The 23,086-nt window shown below is 39.2% G+C and overlaps 1 protein-coding gene across 1 annotated transcript in view; it reads left to right on the top strand.

Annotated features, from left to right (window-relative positions):
* MARCHF3 (membrane associated ring-CH-type finger 3) overlaps positions 1-23,086 on the top strand; it is a 194,892-nt gene that overhangs the window by 145,604 nt on the left and 26,202 nt on the right. The gene's annotated exons all lie outside the window — the stretch shown is intronic.

Raw genomic sequence — 23,086 nt, 5'->3', positions numbered from 1 at the left:
GGCAAGTTACTTTACTTCTTAGAATTACTGTCAGGATTACTGAGCCAATATTCATAAGGCAGTTAGAAGAATAACTGGATACAGGTGTGAGTGTTTGAGTTTAAAAAAAGGCTCCTGGGAAATTACTCATATTGTTTCTTTTTTGTTTGTTGGTTTTTGTTTTTGTTTTTCTTTCTGTTATTAACCTATTATTGGGATCTCTTTTCTTTAAAAGGTAGTGCTATCAACATAGCCATTTAAGTAGTAAAACATTCTCTTTTATGGTTTAGGAACCACATAACTTTTTTTTCGGCCCAGGAGTCTGGTTTTATATTAGCTCAGGGAATTGAAAAATCAGTATTTTTCTTATTATCATCCTTAGTCCTCCTCCCATTTCTTTTAGTCAATTAAAAATTAGATTTGGGGGAGTTGGGTGGTAGCACAGCGGGTTAAGCACACGTGGCGCAAAGCACAAGGACCAGCATAAGGATCCAGGTTCAAGCCTCCAGCTCCCCACCTGCAAGGGAGTTGCTTCACAGGCAGTAAAGCAATTCTGCAGGTGTCTATCTTTCTCTCCCCCTCCTCTGTCTTCCCCTCCTCTCTCCCATTTCTCTCTGGCTTATCCCACAATAATGACATAAGTGGTAACTACAACAATAAAACAACAAAGGCAACAAAAGGGAATAAATAAATAAATAAAACCTAAAAAAAAAATTAAAAAGTTAGACTTGGGCAAGGTAAACATTCACATATATTATTAGTCACATCTAGATATAAAGCACACAACACTGTGCCTATAATCCAGCCCTGCTGGTGATTTACTCTTTATCTCAGCAACTGACACAGCAAAACTGAGACATTCAACTAGCCCAAAATTAAGAAACCACTTTTGGAGACTATTGTAAAATAGTCTGTTGCGTCTCTGCACTAAAACTCTGGAGATATAGATATATTATTTTGGTTTTGACCTTGAAATTTTAAGCAGGAACTGTAACTAGGCCTGTTATAGCGATGACTTGCTTGCCAAATGGCAGAAAATTTACTTGACTTAACCCAATACACTCAGTGCTTTAAAAAAAAAAAAAAAGACACTGTATCAAATGACCTCTTAATTTAACTATCTTGCTGCTTGATATTGACTTTCAGAAATTCATATTTGTAGAGGACCCATCAGGGCTTTGGCCCTATGCCAAGTTCATTGGGATTTACATTTCAGAACTTCTTTGCAGAGGGGGAAATATCATTAAATAGAAAAGAAGATGAAGGTTTCTCAAGCTCAGTGGCAGAAGTTAAAAGAAGTCTACTTCTTCTTTTCAGAAACTTTTTGGAACCTCCCCAAATTGATATTGCAGCTTTTCCAAGGAAGCAAGTTTCTCAGAGAAAAAAAAAAAAGTGCTAGGGTTTGAGTGGTAGCACACTGAGTTAAGCATACATAGTACGAAGTGCAAAAACTGGCGCAACGATCATGGTTTGAGCCCTCAGCTCCCCACCTTTAGAGAGGTCACTTCACAAGTGGTGAAGCAGGTCTGCAGGTGTCTATGTTTCTCTTCCTCTCTCCATCTTTCCCTCCTCTCTCAATTTCTCTCTGTCCTATCCTATAAAGAATAAAAAAGGAAGGGAGGGAGGGAGGGAGAAAAGAAGGAAGGAAAGGAGGAAAGGGGGAAGGAAGGGAGGAAGGAAGGACAAACTGGCCTCCAAGAGCACTGGATTCATAGTGTTGAAACTGAGCCCCAGCAATAACACTGGAGGCCAAAAAAAACCAAAAAAAGTGCTTATCATGTGCTGTATCTAGTATCTCCCCTGTAACAACAACTTGTACTTTAGCTTGATTAAAAAAAAAATCTTAGTGTGTATGTGCATAGTATACAACAAAGAAGGGTGTGTGTGCACATGTGCGTGTTACTGCACATGAATAAGCATATGCCTTAGTTTCCCCCAGATACTTTGCTTGTGTCAAGTCACCCAGTGAATCCTTTCAATCTCAGAGAGGGAAATGTAATCCCTCCCCCCCCGCCCCGCACGCACACACATAGAGACAGAGATTTCTTCACATTATGTCAGGCTGCAGACAGACTCCTGGATCTTAGACAACTGCCATGAAGCAAGGAAACAAGGGGAATGACCTTAAGGATGTATGAGATACTCTGCAAGATTTAAGGCCTTGTCTACAAAAACTTCTCCCAAACGGTCACTGGTGGTGAAACTTTCATTGCACAAATGTAATGTGACATTTTTTCAGAGTTAATGATGATTGAACAAGTTGAGAGTGAAAAGGAAAACTTCTCAAGCTGGGGGAGGCTGGCCATTTCATCATCCCATGGTGAAATGAACTTGCTGTTTGACCACAAGCAATAAAAAGAAGTTGTCTTTGATTTCTCAGCTATAGAACAAATGAGGACCAGGTGCAAGTGGATTTTTTTTTTTTTTTAACAAATAACATTACTAATTGACTTTTCCACCCTCACCAAAGGGCAGTTCTATTCAGAGTGTGCATGGCTTCCCAATATCCCTAGCTCAAGATAAACATTAATTTTTTTATTTCTTTATTGGGGAATTAATGTTTTACATTCAACAGTAAATACAATAGTTTGTACCTGAATAACATTTCCTAGTTTTCTATGCAATAATACAACCCACACTAGGTCCTCTGTCATCATTTTTGGACCTGTATTCTCCCTGCCTGCCCACACCAGAGTCTTTTACTTTGGTGCAATATGCCAATTCCAGTTCAGGTTCTACTTGTAAGATAAACATTAATCTTTTTAGGAACTCAGCAAAACTTGCCTGTTGGAGTTAAGCATTAAGACTACTGTTATTTTATTTCTCGTTTTCACTATTTTAATTGCTTTGACCATTAACTTTATTTGCCAGTTGGGTCTGCCTTCTCATTAACATAAGAAAATTCCATAACATTTAATTAAATTCCCAATTTAACTTCAAAATCAATGTGATAATAACAGCTTATGTTGCTAGAGGAAGTGGTCAAAAAGTCATTTATAAATTTTCTTTGTCAGCACCCAGACATTAACATTATTTGGAATTGCTTTAACACTGCAGGCTCCCACATTTCAGTAAACTCTCTCAGTCTTTCATTCAATACGACCCTCCTCCCTCCTTAACACCACTGGTTACACTGATTAACTGGAAGTCAGTCAGTTACTGGAAGTAATGCTTAACACTACTTCACTTTCACTTTTTAAAAAAATTTTTATTTATAAAAAGGAAACATTGACAAAACCATATGATAAGAGGGTTCAGCTTCACACAATTCCCACTACCAGAATTCTGTATCCCATCCCCGCCCCTGATAGCTTTCCTATTCTTTAACCCTCTGGGAGTATGGACCCAAGATCATTGTGGGATGCAGATGATGGAAGGTCTGGCTTCTGTAATTGTTTCCCCGCTAAACATGTGTTGACAGGTCGATCCATACTCCCAGCCTGTCTTTCTCTTTCCCTATTGGAGAAGGGCTCTGGGGAAGCAGAGCTCCAGGACACATTGGTGGGGTTGTCTGTCCAGGAAAGTCTGGTCGGCATCATGCTAGCATCTGGAACCTGGTGGTTGAAAAGAGAGTTAACATACAAACCAAACAAATTGTTGATCAGTCATGGACCTAAAGGCTGGAATTGTGCAGATGAAAAGTTGGGAGTGGGGGTTCTCTGTTTTGTAGATAGCTAGTAGGCATATTTTAGTTATATTCCAAAGGACCTGTGGCTATACTAATGGTTTTTGTTGTTGTTGTTGTTGTTGTTGGGGTTTTTTGTTTGTTTGTTTTGCCTGAGCCTGTAATCTGATATGCAGGTAGATCCTAATTATTGTCTGGGGAGATGATGTCATGGCTCGCAGAAGGACCAGAAAGCTGGATCAGGGAAGAGAGTAGCTCCCAAATATGGGAAAAGTGTATAAATATTGTTGATTATAAACCCCATCGATATGATGTGATCTGGGTCCCATAATCAGCTTGGGAGCCTATATGACCTCTGCACCACTGTAGATTTGAGCTTACATTCTGTGGTCATAAGTAGGAACATTCCAAGCTGCCCCAATATCAGGACCCATCTTGCTCAGGTATAGCATAGAGTATATTGTCCAGCCTCCCTTCTGAGGATGGACCATTTTCTACCATTGTTTATCCAAGTTGAGGGCAAGGTTCTATGGGGGGCCACAAAGGGGTCTATTGTGTTGTTCCTGATAGAGATGACCAGTAACAATGGAGAGAGGGATTTATTCGAGGTCTAGGCCCTTTCACTTTTCTGCACTCCCTGTAACTAGAATATGGGCATTCATTTGAAGGAGGTCAGGAGTTCAGAACTGGTCTCTATACATTGGCTGCTATGGAAAGTCTTTTATCCCCCCTCCCCAAAAAGGTGAATTTCTACTGATAATGACCAAATCACTGAACTGGTTTGTTTTCTTTCTTTCTTTCACTTTTTATTTGATAGGACAGAGAAAAATTGAGAGGGGTGGGAGAGATAGAGAGAAGAGAAACACCTGCATCACTGCTTCACTGCTCTTGAAGCTTCACCCCCACCAGACACTTGAGCCTGTGTGCTTGCACATGGTAATGGGTGCTCAGTCAGGTGCTCCACCACCCAACCACTCCCCCCCAAATTGGATTGGTTTTTATTAGCTCCTCCAGACTGGGCACCTCCCATACTTTATCATTATCAGGGAAGTGTGCCTCATTTTCTCTGAGCTGCACTAAGCAAGAGGATATACATGATAACATTTACCTTTGTAAAACTAGAATTCTTACACTAAAAAAGAAAATCATTTTGCACTTAAAATGAGACTAGTGTATGATATATAATGTATACTTCAGTAAGTGTGTGTGTGTGTATGTGTGTGTGTGTGTGCTCATACACTTATCTAATTGCCTACCTAATAGCCAGATTGAATTATTTGCTCTTTTCTGATAAGTTCATTGTCAATTCTATACACTGTATATTTTCTTGGTATTTAGTAGCCTGTATGACAAGAACTAGTTTCAACCCAAGAGAGCTACACTAAAACTATCTAATGTACTCAAAGGTGAGTGAATCTCCTGCACTTGAAAAGATTCAGAATGTACATAGAAAAAGGGGAGAGCAAATAGAACACACACACACACACACACACACACACACACCTTTCATACTTCCACGTCTCGCACTTTTCTCATGAAGGCTACATATTTTTTGTTGATGATGGAAAACATACTCACTGGCAATCTGTCAGATGAGTTAGCCTTTAGAATTATAGCTTGGTAGAATATAGTAAATAGGCATCTACTGTCCACAAAAGGATTCACTGAATGACCAACTGGGTGATTTTATGGTCTCCTTCCAACTCATTTTTAGTTGTCTTCGTTTCTCTCCACAGGTTCAATTCTGATACTATTCTTTTATAACAAACCAATAATAAAAAAAAAAAAAACACCGCACTTAGTTCCCCAAAATGTGTGCCTTGATTTCATCCTATTGCCATGATTGAGCAGTTTCCCAGAGAAGTAAATAGCTTGCTTGCAACATCAGTTTTTAGTGATGGGAATATCTGCCGTTAGACTTTCCTAACACATATATCAGTAACACTCACCCTTGCCCAGGAAACTCATGAAGTAATAGATCAAATCAACAATGTCGTGGTTAAAATGAAACAGCCAGGCAACAGTGGAAACCTAGAGTAAAAGTTCCCTAGGATCTGATCTTCTTTTGATCAAGAAGCATGGTGATGTTTCACAGAAAGAGTGATTATCTTTCTGTATTTCTATTTCCTTTACACAGGTTTGGCTGATTGATAAGAACTGTATGAACAATTTAAAAGCTGTTCCCTGTGAGTCAGAGATTTAGCTAAATTGAAACTGAGAATGTTTTCACACATATCAGTTACCCAGAATAATAGGATGTAAAACTAAGAAGAAGAGGATTAACGGGGTTTTTTTTTTCTACTTTTTATTTATAATTTTTTTAAGTCACTGAAGGAAATTCATATTAAAGCATGCCCTGGATTCAGTGTAATCTACAGTTACACTGCAGTAAACAGAGTTGGACTGCTTTAGAGAAACCACTTTGCACCATGACACTGCTATTTAATAGGCATAAGACTTCACTTAGATCTTTACAATATGTATATATCAGACTGATGTGGGGACACTGCTTGATTACTGTAAAGGGTTTTTTTATATTATTATTATTATTACCAGAGCACTGCTCAGCTCTGGTTTATGGAAGTGCAGAGGACTGAATCTGGGACTTTGGAGCCTCAGGCATGGGAGTCTCTTTGCATAACCATTATGCTATCTACCTCCATCCTTATTTTTGGTTTCAATATATTCATTTAAGGAAGAAAATTAGCTTTTTTGTTTGATAATATTTCTTTTCATCATCAAACTCTTGTAGCATTAGTTTAATGAGGGCATGACTCCGCAAGGGATATAAATTCAAGGAGCTTCACAGTGGTGAGGAATACCTATTTCACTTCTTAGAAGATCATCCTCTTCATTCTAACTCACCGGCAGCCCAGTGAGTAAGGTAACTAGACCATAATCACCACATTTGTTAGGCAATCAAGAAGCATCTGTTCATTAAATAAATGGATGAATGCAAGCCATATATTGAATTTTTAACTTATGAGTGTAAATCAAAAAGATTAGTTCTTTACTATTGCAGTTCAACACAGACTCAGTTGAGCAGAGCCTATATAAGTATAAACTAGCAACACTGCTTTGACCTACTCAGTAAATGCTGTGACTCTTACAAATCCTCATTTCTGCCCACCTGTCAATCCTTATTCAAGTTTTGAAGAATGGCAGGTAGTTGGAACCCAGTATGCACTGTAATCAGTGAAGAGAAAAAGTGTTCTGCAGGTCTTGGCAGGAAAACATTGGCCAGAGTTAGAGAAGTGTGGTTTAAAGAAGGGTTCAGGGCCAGATACAATTTGTCAGACTTTTAGGAATCTAAGCACGAACATACCCTTCACTAAAATCTTGGATGGGAGGAAGATGATACTGCCCACTTGGTAGATGAAGAAACAGGCTATAGAAGCTGTAAGGTCGGGAGCCAGGCAGTAGCACAGTGGGTTAAGCGCACGTGTCATGAAAGCGCAAGGGCCAGCTTAAGGATCCCAGTTCAAGCCCCCGACTCCTCACCTAGGGGAGTCGCTTCACAGGTAGTGAAGCAGGTCTGCGGGTGTCTGTCTTTCTCTTCCCCCCCTCTGTCTTCCCCTCCTCTCTCCATTTCTCTGTCCTATCCAACAACAATGATGTCAACAACAACAGTAACTACAGCAACAATGAAAAAAAGAGCAACAAAAGGAAAAATAAATAAATAAATAAATATAAAAAATTACAAAAAAAAAAGAAGCTGTAAATTCAGGATCCTACAGTAAGGAAGGAATCATGTCTCTAGGGACAGCATTCATGCCCTTCCTCCTGGTTGTGATTTGAGGGACCTGATAGAAGAGAAGGCTAAACCCCAACATATAAACATGGGATATGAGAGGATTTGGTTTAATATTCTGAGAATTCCCACATTCACCAACACTCCAGAGCTGCAAGAACAGGTTCTTCCTGTTCTGATGCCCAGACTTTAGTTCCTTCCTCTCCAGCTCTGGCTGCCTGAGGCAATTCTCCCAGCTCCTCTAGGGAAGTCTAAGTCCTTGAAAGACAGTGTAAGGACTTGCCATATGAAGGACAAAAAAAATGTTAAATATCAAGAACAGGAGTGCTTCGAGAGACTCTGAGTCTGTTTTGTGATTAACAGAATGAAGACCCTCCCACTAAGTGAATCCTGGCCAGTGATTTTCCAGCCAGCATAAACATAACTGTAGCTGCTATTCTGTAGCAATTTGCAGTGAGCTGACTTCAGTCACGCATGACCTACAGTGAGAACTTGAACAGGTTTTGTCATTTTTCCTTTCTGCCTCAGTTTCCTCACCAGTACAATAAAACAGAGCTCACAAACTGGTGACCTCACTCATGCAAACAGTCGTGCTTTATTGAGTTAACTAAAGCATGAGTGTCTTTAGGTGGTGCGTGCCCTCTCCTGTTCCCCAAGTCTCGCCATCTGCTTACACTTACCCAAGCCTCCTCATTCTTTTAGAAGACCTGTCTGCTTTTTTACATTTGAGATTCCAGAATGGGGTTATTTCTCTCACTTTTGAAAACAGTTTCTAATAGGGCTGGCAAAATAGATCACTTGGGTAGTGGGTGCACTGCTTTGCCATGTGCATGGCCCAGGTTCAAGCCCAACCCCCATCAAGTTGAAGAAAGCTTCTTTGCTGTGGCCTCTTTCACTCTCTTGTCATTTCTGTGCCTCTCTTTGAAAACAGAAAAAAAGAAATCTCTAATATCATTGCATGTCTTTCTATCAACACCTTTCTTTCAGGGTAAAATAGACTGAGCCTCAACCTCTGATAATGTCATTGCAAGCAGCCTGGCCTCCACACATATTTGGGACAACATGCTTGGTGGTACGCAGGGCCTGTCTACTAACCAAAGTCCAATAATCCTTAATTCTGCAATTGTTCACTCTTGGTTTTGGTGGCTAATTTAGCAGTTGCTTTGTTTCTTAAAGCTTAGTTACATAGAAGCTGCTTAAGGTATCTACTAAATTCACAGCTTGCTTCAATAAAAATTACTTCATTAAAAAAGCAAGCCAACTGAAGTGTTCACATGGCCATGCCAGATGGAAGTGAGCTGTTTGGTGCCTATGTTTTCAACCCATACACTGCTGGTAAAGGATTAATTTGGAGGGGAAATTAAGCTGCATGCATAAAAAGAGGTTACATGACTAAATTCTATTGTTTTAAATTCTACTGATACTTTCAATGAACCTGAGTTGAAATACAAATGAGAATGCACATTCCTAAAAGCACCTTTTTCAGTTCATGTAGACTCTCTGTCCTCTCCATCTGAGAATTCCAAGGAGCAGAGACAAGCATAAAAAAGTACTTCTCACAGAATTCTTATTTTAATTATTTTGTATTTAATTTTAAAATACAAGGCCAGGAAGAATATATATATATATATATATATTCAACCTGGTTCTCACAGTATTCCCAGCATATATATACGTATATATGTGTATATATATATATAATATATATATATATATCAACAAAGACTAGTCTATGAGACAGGTGTGTATCTATCACCCGAAATTAACAGGTGTGAGCATTTTATGAGCAACATAGGTTTCAAGAGAGCAGCATCTTGAGGGGAGCAGAGAAGTGTCTAGTCTTCTCAAATTCATCCTCAGGTTCTCAAATATAAGAGAAAATTCAGTTAGCTTTTCCTGAAGTACCTATGACCAAGAATAAGAGAGAGTGAACAAATTGAGACAGATAATGCTGAAAAATTCTGGGCCCTATGAGGTAATTGCATAGGCATGAACAAATAGTACAAGTGTTGGTCACCAAGGGGTCCATTTCTTTGAAAGGCAGACAATTAGAAGTTATTATATGGGAGTGTGGGATGGTAGCAGTGAAGGTAAACATATCCCTGAGCAGCTGGCAGGCGAGTTTTACAAAGACAAATCTGATGGAGGAAGAGTGAAATGTCATTCAATGACGACAACTGGCAATCATCTTTCTTCTGTCTTGCTGAAATAACAAGGCACAATTAGCTCACAGGAGCTGCTCTGTGCAGGTACAAGGTGCTGGGTTGATCTGAAGGGAAATTGCAGAATCCCTAGTGCAGGCTTCAGATGTAGAGTAATAGAATATGTATAAAACTCTCTGCTGAGGGCTTCTCCCAGCCCTCCTCTCTCTCCAAAGAATGAATGCACATTTTTAAACAAATAATAATGTGAAATATTGTGAGCAGTATATGATTATTGTTAAATGCTGCCTGATGGACAATTATATTTGAATGAGCGAAGTGGCAAACCATCTTCAGTTAACTCAGTGGGAGATGAGCGGTCCTTTATTCACTGAATAACACCTGCTGTACCTATCTGAGCTAAGAATTTAATCTTCCAGAATAGACGTGATTTTTTTTATTTCTTTATTGGGGAATTAATGTTTTACATTTGACAGTAAATACAGTAGTTTATACATGCATAACATTTCTCAATTTTCCATATAACAATACAACCCCCACTAGGTCCTCTGTCATCCTTCTTGACCTATATTCTGACCCCACCAATACCACCCCCAGAGTCTTTTACTTTGGTGCAATATGCCAATTCCAGTTCAGGTTCTACTTGTGTTTTCTCTTCTGATCTTGTTTTTCAATTTCTGCCACAGAGTGAGATCATCCCATATTCATCCTTCTGTTTCTGACTTATTTCACTTAACATGAATTTTTCAAGGTCCATCCAAGATAGGCTGAAAATGGTCAAGTCACCATTTTTTATAGCTGAGTAGTATTCCATTGTGTATATATATCAAAACCGGCTCAGCCACTCATCTGTTGTTGGACACCTGGGTTGCTTCCAGGTTTTGGCTATTACAAATTGTGCTGCTAAGAACATATGTGTACACAGATCTTTTTAGATGGGTGTGTTGGGTTCCTTAGGATATAACCCCAGGAGAGGAATTGCAGGATCATAGGGTAGGTCCATTTCTAGCCTTCTGAGAGTTCTCCATACTTCTCTCCACAGAGTTTGGACCAATTGACATTCCCACCAGCAGTGCAGGAGGGTTCCTTTGCCCCCACAACCTCTCCAGCATTTGCTACTGTTACCTTTTCTGGTGTATGACATTCTCACAGGAATGAAATGGTATCTCACTTTTCTCTTTATTTGCATTTCTTTGACAATCAAAGACTTGGAGCATTTTTCATGTGTTTCTTGGCCTTTTAGGTCTCTTCTGTGGTGAATATTCTGTCCATGTCCTCCCCCCATTTTTGGATGAGGTTATTTGTTTTCTTGTTGAGTTTGGCAAGCTCTTTATATATTCTGGTTATTAGTCTCTTGTCTGATGTATGACATGTAAAGATCTTCTCCCATTCTGTGGGGAATCTCTTGGTTTGGATAGTGGTTTCCTTTGCTCTGCAGAGGCTTTTTAATTTGATGTAGGCCCATAAGTTTATGCTTGCCTTAGTCTTCTTTGTAATTGGATTCGTTTCATTGAAGATGTCTTTTAAAATTTATTTGGAAAAGAATTCTGCCAATATTTTCCTCTAAGTATCTGATAGTTTCTGGTCTAACATCCAAGTCCTTGATCCACTTGGAATTTACTTTTGTATTTGGTGAGATATAGTGGTTCAGTTTCATTCTTCTGCATGTTTCAACCCATTTTCTCCAAACCATTTGTTGAAGAGACTCTGCTATACCCATTTAATAGTCTGGGCCCCTTTGTCAAAGATTAGATGTCCATAGGTGTGGGGGCTTACTTCTGGGCTCTCAGTTCTCTTCCACTGGTTAGTGTGTTTATTCATGTTCCAGTACCAAGCAGTTTTGATGACAATGGCCCTATAATACAGTTTGAGATCTGGGAGTGTGATGCCTCCGGTTCTGTTCTTTTTTTCTCAAGATTGTTTTGGCAATTCTAGGTCTTTTGTAATTCCAGATAAACATTTGTAGCATTTGTTCTGTTCTCCTAAAAAATGTGTTTGGGATCTTGATGGGGATAGCTTTAAATTTGTATATGGTTCTGGGTAATATATTCATTTTGATGATGTTAATTCTTCCAACCCATGAAGATGGAATATCTTTCCACTTCTTTGTGTCTTTTTCAATTTCCTTGAGTAGTGACTCATATTTTTCAGTATACAAGTCTTTCACTTCTTTGGTTAGGTTTACTCCTAGATATTTTATTATTTTGTTGCTATAGTAAAAGGAATTGATTTCTGGATTTCATCTTCTTCTAACTTAAGTGTTTGCATAAAGGAATGCCATTGACTTTTGAATGTTAATTTTGTATCCTGACACCTTACTGTATTGCCTGATGATTTCCAAAAGCTTCTGGCTGGATTCCTTAGATTTTTCTATGTATAATATCATGTCAAGTGCAAATAGAGAGAGTTTGACTTCTTCTCTTCCAATCTGTATGCCTTTAATTCCTTGCTCCTGCCTGATTACTATGGCAAGAACTTCCAACACTATGTTGAATAGTAATGGTGATAGTGGGCAGCCCTGTCTAGTACCTGACCTGAGGGGAAATGCTTCTAGTTTTTCACCATTGAGTATGATGTTAGCTGCAGATTTGCTATATATAGACTCCACTATCTTCAGGAATTTTCCATCTATTCCCATTTTTGTTGTGTTTTGATTATAAAGGGATGTTGTATTTTGTCAAAGGCTTTCTCTGCATCTATTGATATGATCATGTGGGTTTTGGTCTTGCTTTCGTTGATGTGGTGGATCACATTGATTGATTTACATATATTAAACCAACCTTGCATGCCTGGGATAAACCCCTCTTGGTCATGATGAACAATCTTTTAATATACTACTGTATCTAGTTGGCTAGAATTTTGTTCAATATTTTAGTATCTATGCTCATCAGAGATACTGGTCTGTAGTTTTCTTTTTTGGTTGTGTCCCTGTCTGCTTTTGGTATCAAAGTGATGTTGGCTTCACAGAAACTGAAAGGCAGTATTCCAGTGTCTTCAATCTTCTGGAAGACATAAAAGTAGAGGTATTAGTTCTTCTTTGATGATTTTGTAGAATTCATTTGTAAATCCATCTGGTCCAGGACTTTTATTTTGGGGAAGGTTTTTGATAACTGTTTCAATTTCATTAGCTGTGATGGGCTTGTTCATGTTATCTAATTCCTCTTTAATTAATTTTGGAAGTTTGTAGGTTTCTAGGAAATCATCCATTTCTTCCAGGTTCTCTAGCTTGGTGGCATATAGTTGTTCATAGAAGCCTTGCATGATATGTTGAATTCCTGTGGTGTCTGTTGTGATACTTCCTCTTTCATTTACAACCTGATTTATTTGGGTTTTGTTTTGTGAGTCTGACTAAAGGTTTGTTGATTTTGTTCACTCTTTCGAAAAACCAACATTTACTTTCATGATCTTTTGTATGGTTTTCTTATTTTCAATGTTACTGATTTCTGCCCTAACTTTAGTGATTTCTGTCCTTCTGGTTGCTTTAGGGTTCCTTTGTTGTTCTTCTTCTAGGTATGTAAGATGTGCAATCAGGCTATTTATTTGTGCTTTTTCTTGTTTCCTAATGTGTACTTGTATGGCATTGAACTTCCCTCTCAGTACTGCCTTAGCTGTGTCCCAAATATTTTGAGAGCTTGTTTCTTCATTTTCATGGAACTCTCAAAAACATTTTGATTTCTTCCTTTATTTCCTCTTTGACCCAGTAGTTGTTAAGGAATGTACTGTTGAGCTTCATCATTTTGGGACTATTGCTAATCTTTCGTTGATTGTTAAGTGTTAGTTGAATTCTACTGTGCTCTGAGAAGATGCTTTCTCAGGGATGATTTCAATGCTTTTGAATTTGCTAATGCTGTCTTTGTGGCCTAACATATGGTCTGTCCTTGAGAATGACCATGTGGACTTGAGTAAAATGTGTCTTCCAGTTTCTTGGCATGAATGACTCTGAAAATGTCCAATAGTTCTAGTTTATCTATCTCTTCTTTTAGCTCCCTCATGTCTTTATTGATTTTCTGCCTGGATCATCTGTCAAGTTGAGAGAGTAGGGTGTTGAAGTCCCCTACTATGACTGTGTTGCTGTTAATATATTGCTATAGCTCTTTCAGTAGATGTTTGGTGTATTTAGATGGCTTCTCATTGGGTGCATAGATGTTAATAATTGTTAAGTCCTCTTGATTGACTGATCCTCTGAACATTAAGTACTGTCCATTCCTATCTTTTTAAATCTTATCTATTTTAAAGTGTATTGTGTCAGATATGAGAATAGCTGTTCCTGCCCCTTTTGGGGGGGCCATTGGCTTGTACGATATTTTTCCATCCTATCACTTTAAGTCTGTGTTTGTCTTGCTGAGTTAGGTGGATTTCCTGTAGACAGCATATTGTTGGATTGTGTTTTCTGATCCATCTTCCTACTCTGTGGCTTTTAATAGGTGAATTCAGGCCACTGACATTTATTGATATCAAAGATTGAAGATATTTTAATGCCATTCTTGTAGAGTTTTAGAGTGTTCTGATATTTGGCATGTTTATGGTGGTCTGACTATTTATAGGAGACCTTTCAGAACATCTTTCAGGGCAGGCTTGGTGATAGTTGATTCCTTCAACTGTTGCTTGTCTGAGAAGGTTTTTTTATGCCTCCATCTAGTCTGAATGACAGTCTAGCGGGATACAGTATTCTTGGTTGAAAGCCTTTCTCACTGAGCACTGGATAGATATCTTGTCATTCTCTTCTGGCCTGTCGAAGAGCCCAGAAGAGTGTGGAGAAGTCTGCTGCTAATCTTATGGGTTTTCCTCTGTAGGTGACTCTTTGTTTTTCTCTTGCAGCCTTCAGGATCCTTTCTTTATCTTTATTCCTTTCCATTCTAAATATGATGTGCCTTGGTGTCTTTAAGTCTGTGTTAATTCTGTTTGGGACCCTCTGGGCTTCTTGAATCTTTATGTCTTTGATATTGTCTAGACTAGAGAAGTTTTTAGCTATTATGTCCTGAAGAATGCTTTCTTCCCCTCCCTCTCTTTCTTCCTCTGGTAAGCCAATAATGCATATATTACTTCTTTTGAAGTCATCTCATAGGTCTCTGTTGTTGTTTTCAGAATATCTTAATCTCTTTTTGAGATCTCTTACTTCTTTTTTAGTTGTCTCAAATTCATCCTTGATCTTGCTAATTCTGTCTTTAGCCTCATTGACTCTATTCTGTCACCTCTCTACTGTTTTCTGGAGTTCATCTATTTTGTTACCCTGTTCTGATACTGTTTTAGCTTGTTCAGTTTGTTCAGCTAGTTGTGTTCTTAACTCAGCTATTTCAGCTTTCAGCTCTCTGATAACCTTGAGATAATTAGTGTTTTCTTCCAGAGTCTCATTTGTTGTTTCTGCATATCTAATGACAATTCTTTCAAACTCTTTACTCACTCCTGTGATTATTTCCTTAACTAGTATTGGATATTGACCTCATTATTTTGTGCTTCAACCTTTGTGGGGCTTTTAGCAGGACTCTTGTCCTGGCTCATTTCTCCAATATTTCTTCTTGTTGGTTTAACCATTTTATATAGTATATTATGAGGTCTCTCTCTCAGTACTTTTCAAATCACTGATCACTCTTTCCTGGATTGACTTGTGTCTAGGTAAGGTAATTAAAGAGTTCACTGTTGTGGAAATTGACAGTTATTTCAATAGTATTTTAATCCCTGATTTGGAGCTCAGTGGCTTAAAAGCCTCTTTTGTGCTTTTTCTTCCCTGTATGCTATGGGAGCCTGAGAGCTTTTAAACTATAAGTAGGCTTCTTAGCTTAATCCCTCACTCCTGACCAAGAGATAAAGCAGGGTGGGGGAGAGTTTTATGCAGTGGTTATGCAAAGGGACTCTCACAGCCCCACCACTAGGCCACCAAGGTATAGATCTTCTCCTGAGTTTCCAAGTTAGTTCACTGTCCCCTGGTTTAAGCACAGGGCCTCTCCTGCGCTGCTCCAGATTCTGGATATTAGCAGTGGAGACTCACAGTTGCATTTGGTGAGTCTCAGGGGAGTCCTCTCCTCCCTTCAGCCGTCTTCTTGTTGGTGGAACAGACTGGTGGTGGTGTCTCAACTGGTAAACTGCCGGACTGTTACCAGCTACATAATCTCTCACTCGGCTCCTCTCTGTCCATGAGCCACATGTGTTTGCACTCAATGGTGATTTGGTGTGTTCCTGAAGTCATTCCAGTTCTGTCTTGTTGCAGTCCCAGGTGGTCTTCTTTGGTATTCCTAGTTGACCCGGGAAAGGAGAGGAGAAAAACACAGCTGCTGCTGCTCCGTAGCCCTGCCTCCAGAAGTCCCAGAATAAACATGATCTTGATGTTGACACTCCAATACAATAGCAGTAATGAAGTCAGTTTAAATTACCTGTGCTATATTTAGTCCTCTCCTCCATCCATAATCATCTTATTTCAATGCCTCAGGTATCACTATAAGAGAAATTCAAGTTGTAAGTAAGGATGCTGGGGCTCAAGAGATTACATTTTAGTCACAGGCAAGTAAGTGGAGAAAGCAGAAGAATAAGAACTGAGTCTGTCAGGCCCTGTAGTTCATGCTTTTTCTGTCACATCTGGCTTCCTCCTTCCTGGTTTGAAAATACAGTCTCTCACTGACAAGAACATACATAACTTGGGCCTCCTTACCGAGACCTAGTCTTCTGAAGGGATTAGATATACCTCAGAAAGTGAAAAAGAGGGCCAAGTGGTGGTGCACAGGTTATAGAAAGTGAAAAAGAAAAAATTTTAATAGGATAGTTAAAACCATGACTTCCTCTTTTTTTTTTAATGACTTTATTGGGGGCTTAATGGTTTATAGTATATTTATTTCCTTTTGAGGTTGAGTTCATCTATTAAATGCAAAATTGTAGTACTATAAAGGTGGATACACGTCATACATTTGTCCAAACCCTTAAGTTGTACATCAAGAATCAATCCTAATGTAAACTATAGACATTGGATGATATTGATGTGTCATCATAGTTTCACTGTTTATAACAGATTTCCCCTTCTGACAGGGGATGTTGATGATGGAGGAGGCTATGCATGTAGTGAGTCAGAGGATATATAAGAAATCTCTGGGAGTTGGGCAGTAGCGCAACGGGTTAAGTGCACGTGGTACGAAGTGCAAGCACCTGTGTAAGGATCCTGGTTCAAGCCCCCAGCTCCCCACCTGCAGGGGAATCGCTTCACAGGCAGTGAAGCAGGTCTGTAGGTATCTATCTTTCTCTCCCCCTCTCTGTCTTCCCCTCCTCTCTCCATTTCTCTCTGTCCTATCCAACAACAATGACATCAATAAGAACTACAATAATAACTACAACAACAATAAAAAACAATAAGGTCAACAAAAGGGAAAATGAAAATATTTTGTTTTAATTTGAAAAAGAACACTATATTTTCAACTTAGCTATACTATGGACCTAGAAACTGCTCTAAAAAGTAAAGTCACCCCCACCCCTTTAAAAAAAATACTGTGCCAGTTTGTAATAGCCCAAATCTGGAAGTAACCCAGGTGTCCAACAACAGATGAGTGGCTGAGCAAGTTGTGGTCTATATAGAAAATGGAATACTACTCAGCTATTAAAAATAGTGATTTCACCTTTTTTCACCCCATCTTGGATAGAGCTTGAAGGAACCATGTTAAGTGGGATAAGTCAGAAACAGAAGGATGAATATGGGATGATCTCACTCAAAGACAGAAGTTGAAAAGCAAGATAGGAGGGAAAACACTAAGCAGAACTTGGACTGGAGTTAATGTATTGCACTAAAGTAAAAGACTGTGTGGGGGGGGGCGGCGTAATTCAGGTCCTGGAACATGATGGCAGAGGAGGACCTAGTAGGGGTTGTATTGTTTCTTTGTGTTTTTTTTAATATTTATTTATTCCCTTTTGTTACCCTTGTTTTATTGTTGTCATTATTGTTGTTATTGATGTTGTTGTTGTTAGATAAGACAGAGAGAACTAGAGAGAGGAGGGGAAGACAGAGGGGGAGAGAAAGATAGACACCTGCAGACCTGCTTCACCGCCTGTGAAGCGACTCCCCTGCAGGTGGGGAGCCGGGGGCTTGAACCCAGATCTTTACACAGGTCCTGGCTCTTTGCGCCACGTGAGCTTAACCCACTGCGCTACCGCCCAACTCCCAGGAGTTGTATTGTTATGTGGGAAATTTGGAGATGTTATGCATGTACAAACTATTGTAGTTTTCTGTCAACTATAAACCATTAATCCCCCAATAAAGAAATTTTTTAAGTGAAAAAATATATACTGTGCCAAATTGAGTGCTGAAATAATATAGTAGCAATTCTCTGTACTTCTTTACACTCTAGTCTAATTGAGAAACTAGTCATTCCTCATTTCCAAGAGATTTTACCCCTTCTTTTATTCTTCTCACCTAGTTACTCCTTTTCTTTTTTTCTAAATATTTTTCTATTATTTATTTATTCCCTTTTGTTGCTCTTGTTGTTTTTTGTTGTTGTTGTTGTTGTTGTTGTTGTAGTTATCGTTGTTGTTATTGATGTCGTCGTTGTTTGATAGGACAGAGAGAAATCGAAAGAGGAGGGGAAGACAGAGAGGGGGAGAGAAAGATAGACACCTGCAGACCTGCTTCACCGTGTGTGAAGTGACTCCCCTGCAGGTGGGGAGCCAGGGGCTCTAACTGGGATCCTTACGCAGGTCTTTGCACTTTGCACCACGTGCACTTAACCTGCTGCATTACCGTCCGACTCCCCTAGTTACTCCTTTTCTACACATGAGTTTTCATTTTCCCAAGTAATTATGTCATCAGTTTCTCCCGAGATTTTTCCCTAGAGGAGAGATGTTATTAGAAAATTTGGAGAACTCAAAATTGCTCAAAGCCTTTTTCTTCCTTTCATGAGTGGTTCTGAAGGTTTATCACTCATAATGTGGTTATACACACTTTTGAGGTGATTTTTGAAAGACTGTCAGCTAGATAATTCAGATTGGTTAAACTTGTTTTGCAACTCAGAAAGAAAGCACTGGATTTTCTCCTAAGTTATTTGTATAATTGCTTCAATTCACTCCTTAGAAGGGTGAAGAAGATTGGAGGCAGATAGAAGAAGCACTGTCTGAGTTTACAACTTGGCTTTTCTCCCCTGTTTTTCACGAATGTATATTTCTGTGTATACTTCACCACAGTCTGACTTCATTCTTGAAGAAATAGGAACCATATGAGATTTGGGAAAATGGAATGGTTTCCCTGCAATTAATTATTGCAAAGTTAGATGGGTAATTTCACACTGTGATGGGTCTGTACAGGAAAGCTAGGAAAGGAAGAAAGTAGAGCCTTTAGTGTAGGACACCAGACACCAGCTTTAATTCCTAGGTGTGTAACTTAAATAAATGTATAAAAAAAGATTGGGTTGTGAAGACTGAGGTTAGATTAAAAGTAGGAAATATTTTCTACTCATTTTTATCACTACCTCATCATTAATAATAATACTCCAAAGAAAGTTGGGATAACTTGTGAGATTCAAAATCTTTTAGGGTTCTGAGGGAATATGACTAATACAGTATATATGAAGTGTTGGCAAGTAGAAGCATCAGAAAAGGTGTAAAAATTGTTTATAGGCATCTATGGACTTGTATGAGAGGGGACCCATAAAAACAGAAATTGGGAGATGAACAGAAAATACTCAGTATCCCAAAAAATAATGGCAAGGAAAGCCATGCTCTTTGCATTAAGGCTAGTGGGTCATGGGAGAAAAGGCAAAAAATATGGAAGAAATAAAATGACTCTAGTATTTTTCTAAACATTGGCTCATCTACTTAAAAATCTGTGATTTTAAAGTGAAACCCAGAAGCCATTCATTCATTAAAGCATACACATTTTTAGCTATTTACTATAGATAGATACACACACACTCATTAAATGAAGATGTGGGACTTCCAGAGGTGGGGCTACAAGCAGCAGCAGATCTGTTTCTCTCCTCTCCTCTCCTGTATCAACTAGGAATACCAAAAGAGACCACCTGGGACCGAAACAAGACAGGACTAGAACGACTTCAGGAACCCACCAAATCACCAGTGAGTGCAAACACGTGTGGCTGGTGAACAGAGAGGAGCCTAGAGAGAGATTAAGTGGCTGGTAACAGTCCAGCAGTTTATCAGAGACACCACCTCCAGTCTGTTCCACCAACAAGGGGATGGCTGAAGGGAGGAGAGAACTCCCCAGAGATTCACTAAGTGTAACTCTGAGTGTCCATTGCTACTGCCCTCAGAATCTGGAGCAGTGGCAGGGAGGGACACCAGGGGACAGAGATCAACAATAAAATATCTAGGAGTAACTCTAGCCAAAGAAATGAAAGACTTGTATACTGAAAATTATGAGTCACTACTCAAGGAAATTGAAAAAGACACAAAGAAGTGGAAAGATATTCCATCTTCATGGGTTGGAAGAAATAACATCATCAAAATGAATATATTACCCAGAACCATATACAGATTTAAAGCTATCCCCATCAACATCCTAAGCACATTTTTAGGAGAATACAACAAATGCTACAAATGTTTATCTGGAACCAGAAAAGACCTAGAATTGCCAAAACAATCTTGAGAAGAAAGAGAAGAAAGAATAGAACTGGAGGCATCACACTCCCAGTGTGATAATAAACTGTATTATAGGGCCATTGTCATCAAAACTGCTTGGTACTAGAACATGAATAGACATTCTGACCAGTGGAAGAGAATTGAGAGCCCAGAAGTAAGCCCCCACACCTATGGACATCTAATCTTTGACAAAAGGGCCCAGACTATTAAATGGGTATAGCAGAGTCTCTTCAACAAATGGTGTTGGAGAAAATGGGTTGAAACATGCAGAAGAATGAAACTGAACCACTATATCTCACCAAATACAAAAGTAAATTCCAAGTGGATCAAGGACTTGGATGTTAGACCAGAAGCTATCAGATACTTAGAGGAAAATATTGGCAGAACTCTTTTCCAAATAAATTTTAAAAGACATCTTCAATGAAACGAATCCAATTACAAAGAAGACTAAGACAAGCATAAACCTATGGGCCTACATCAAATTAAAAAGCTTCTGCACATCTAAAGAAACTACTACCCAAACCAAGAGACCCCTCACAGAAAGGGAGAAGATCTTTGCTGTGCAGATGTCCCCTCAGGCTAGTGTCAGTTCCCGCAAGAGTTGGGACATTCTCGGAGCGCCTGTTCCGCCATGTTGCCCCCTCAGGCTAGTGGCAGTTCCCGCGAGAGTTAATACGATATTCTCTAAGTGCCCTTCCCAACCAATCCTGTCCTGGCTCATCACTCTCAGTTTTTGCCCTATAAATCCCTTCTTCTTCCGCCCCTCTCTCTCGCCCAGTTTTCACCTCAGTGGTTAGATGCAGAAAAGGGTGCTGCTCAAGGCGGCCATTTTGGCTAGCTCCACATGGCCCGAACCCCTGCGCTCTCACCCAACTCTGAGGTGCCCATGCAAATAAAGAATTGTGTTCCCTCTCTGTTCTGATTCTTCGCTCGCTCTCTCTCCTCCACATCGCAGTATGACACCTGACGCCCAACGTGGGGCCTAACCGGCCCATCCACAGATAAGTAAAGCGTTTGGCTACCTATCCACTATGGGCTGCCTTTCTACTTATGAAAAGGTTTCCCAAAACCTCTACTCTTCTTCATGAGACAGTTTCTTTGTCTCTGGAACATTTTGCTCTGGACCACATCTTGGTTTCTCTTGCCTGTTTTTCACATCAGTGAATCGAAGGGTGCGGCGCATAACAGGAGGTGGCCATTTTGGCTAGCTCCATGTGGCCCGAACTGCTGCGCTCTCACCCAACTGTGAGGTGCCCGCGCGAATAAAGAATTGTGTTCCCTCTCCACTCCGGATCTCCTCTATCTTTCCTCCGTGTCACAGCCAACAGATATTTACATGTCATACACCAGAAAAGAGGCTAATAACCAGAATATATAAAGAACTTGCAAATCTCAACAACAAGACAACAAATAATCCCATCCAAAAATGGGGGGAGGACATGGACAGAATATTCACCACAGAAGAGATCCAAAAGGCTGAGAAACACATGAAAAAATGCTCCAAGTCTCTGATTGTCAGAGAAATGCAAATCAAGACAACAATGAGATAACACTTCACTCCTGGAGAATGTCATACATCAGAAAAGGTAACAGCAGCAAATGCTGGAGAGGTTGTGGGGGCAAAGGAACCCTCCTGCACTGCTGGTGGGAATGTCAATTGGTCCAAACTCTGTGGAGAGAAGTATGGAGAACTCTCAGAAGGCTAGAAATGGACCTACCCTATGATCCTGCAATTCCTCCCCTGGGGTTATATCCTAAGGAACCAAACACACCCATCCAAAACGACCTGTGTACACATATGTTCTTAGCACAATTTGTAATAGCCAAAACCTGGAAGCAACCCAGGTGTCCAACAACAGATGAGTGGCTGAGCAAATTGTGGTATATATATATACTACTCAGCTATAAAAAATGGTGACTTCACTGTTTTCATCCAATCTTGGATGGACCTTGAAAAATTCATGTTAAGTGAAATAAGTCAGAAACAGAAGGATGAATATGGGATGATCTCACTCTCAGGCAGAAGTTGAAAAGCAAGATCAGAAAAGAAAACACAAGTAGAACCTGAACTGGAATTGGCATATTGCACCAAATAAAAGACTCTGGGTTGGGTGGGTGGGGAGAATACAGATCCAAGAAGGATGACAAAGGACCTAGTGGGGGTTGAATTTTTATATGGAAAACTGGGAAATGTTATGCATGCACAAACTATTGTATTTACTGTTGAATGTAAAACATTAATTCCCCATTAAAGAAATTTAAAAAAAGAAATGAAAAGCAACATGAAGCTCTAAAAAAAATAAATATGTGTCAAGGCAAAAGGGAATATCTACAAGCAATAATTCATGCAAGATTGAGAGAATCTAGGGAAATCTCTGGAGTATTTGAGGACTTTTGTTTAGTTTTGTTTTACACCAAAGGGTTTTTCCAGCCTCGGATCTTAAAAATAGCATTAATGATATATAATTCACATGCCATACAGTTAACCTATTTGAACTGTACAAGTTATTGGTATTTAATATATGTCTTCACAGTTGTATAATCATCACTATAATTAATTTTAGAAAATTTTCATCACCCTAAAAGGAAATATCACACAGTTCAGTCTTTACCTCTAATCCTTCATCCCCTATACATTTTCCTCAGTCCTAACCATCCATTAATCTCCTTTATAGCTCCATAGAGTTGCTTGTTCTGAACATTTTCCATATTCCTTCAAAATGTTTGCAAGACAGAAAGTGTATTTAACTTCCCTTGCTATAATTTTGGGTGCTTTTTTTATTTCTTTACATTCTATTTAACTTAACACAATACTTCCATTCCTATTCCTACTATCCCTTATTAAGTTGTTATCCTGTGCTACTATTCTAGACACTATAATATTCTACTATTCATATGTATTTAACCATTTCCATTTCAGAAATGAGGAAATGAGCACAAAGATGTCAGCAGTCTTCTCCCCACTAAAAAAGAGTTCTCTTTTTCTTATTATAATTTATGTGATTAAAA

The sequence above is a fragment of the Erinaceus europaeus genome, chromosome 2 (genome assembly GCF_950295315.1).
Source record: "Erinaceus europaeus chromosome 2, mEriEur2.1, whole genome shotgun sequence".
NCBI classification, from domain to species: Eukaryota; Metazoa; Chordata; class Mammalia; order Eulipotyphla; family Erinaceidae; genus Erinaceus; species Erinaceus europaeus.
The sequence above is the reverse complement of the archived record's forward strand: the minus strand, read 5'-3'. Positions and strand labels throughout refer to the sequence as shown.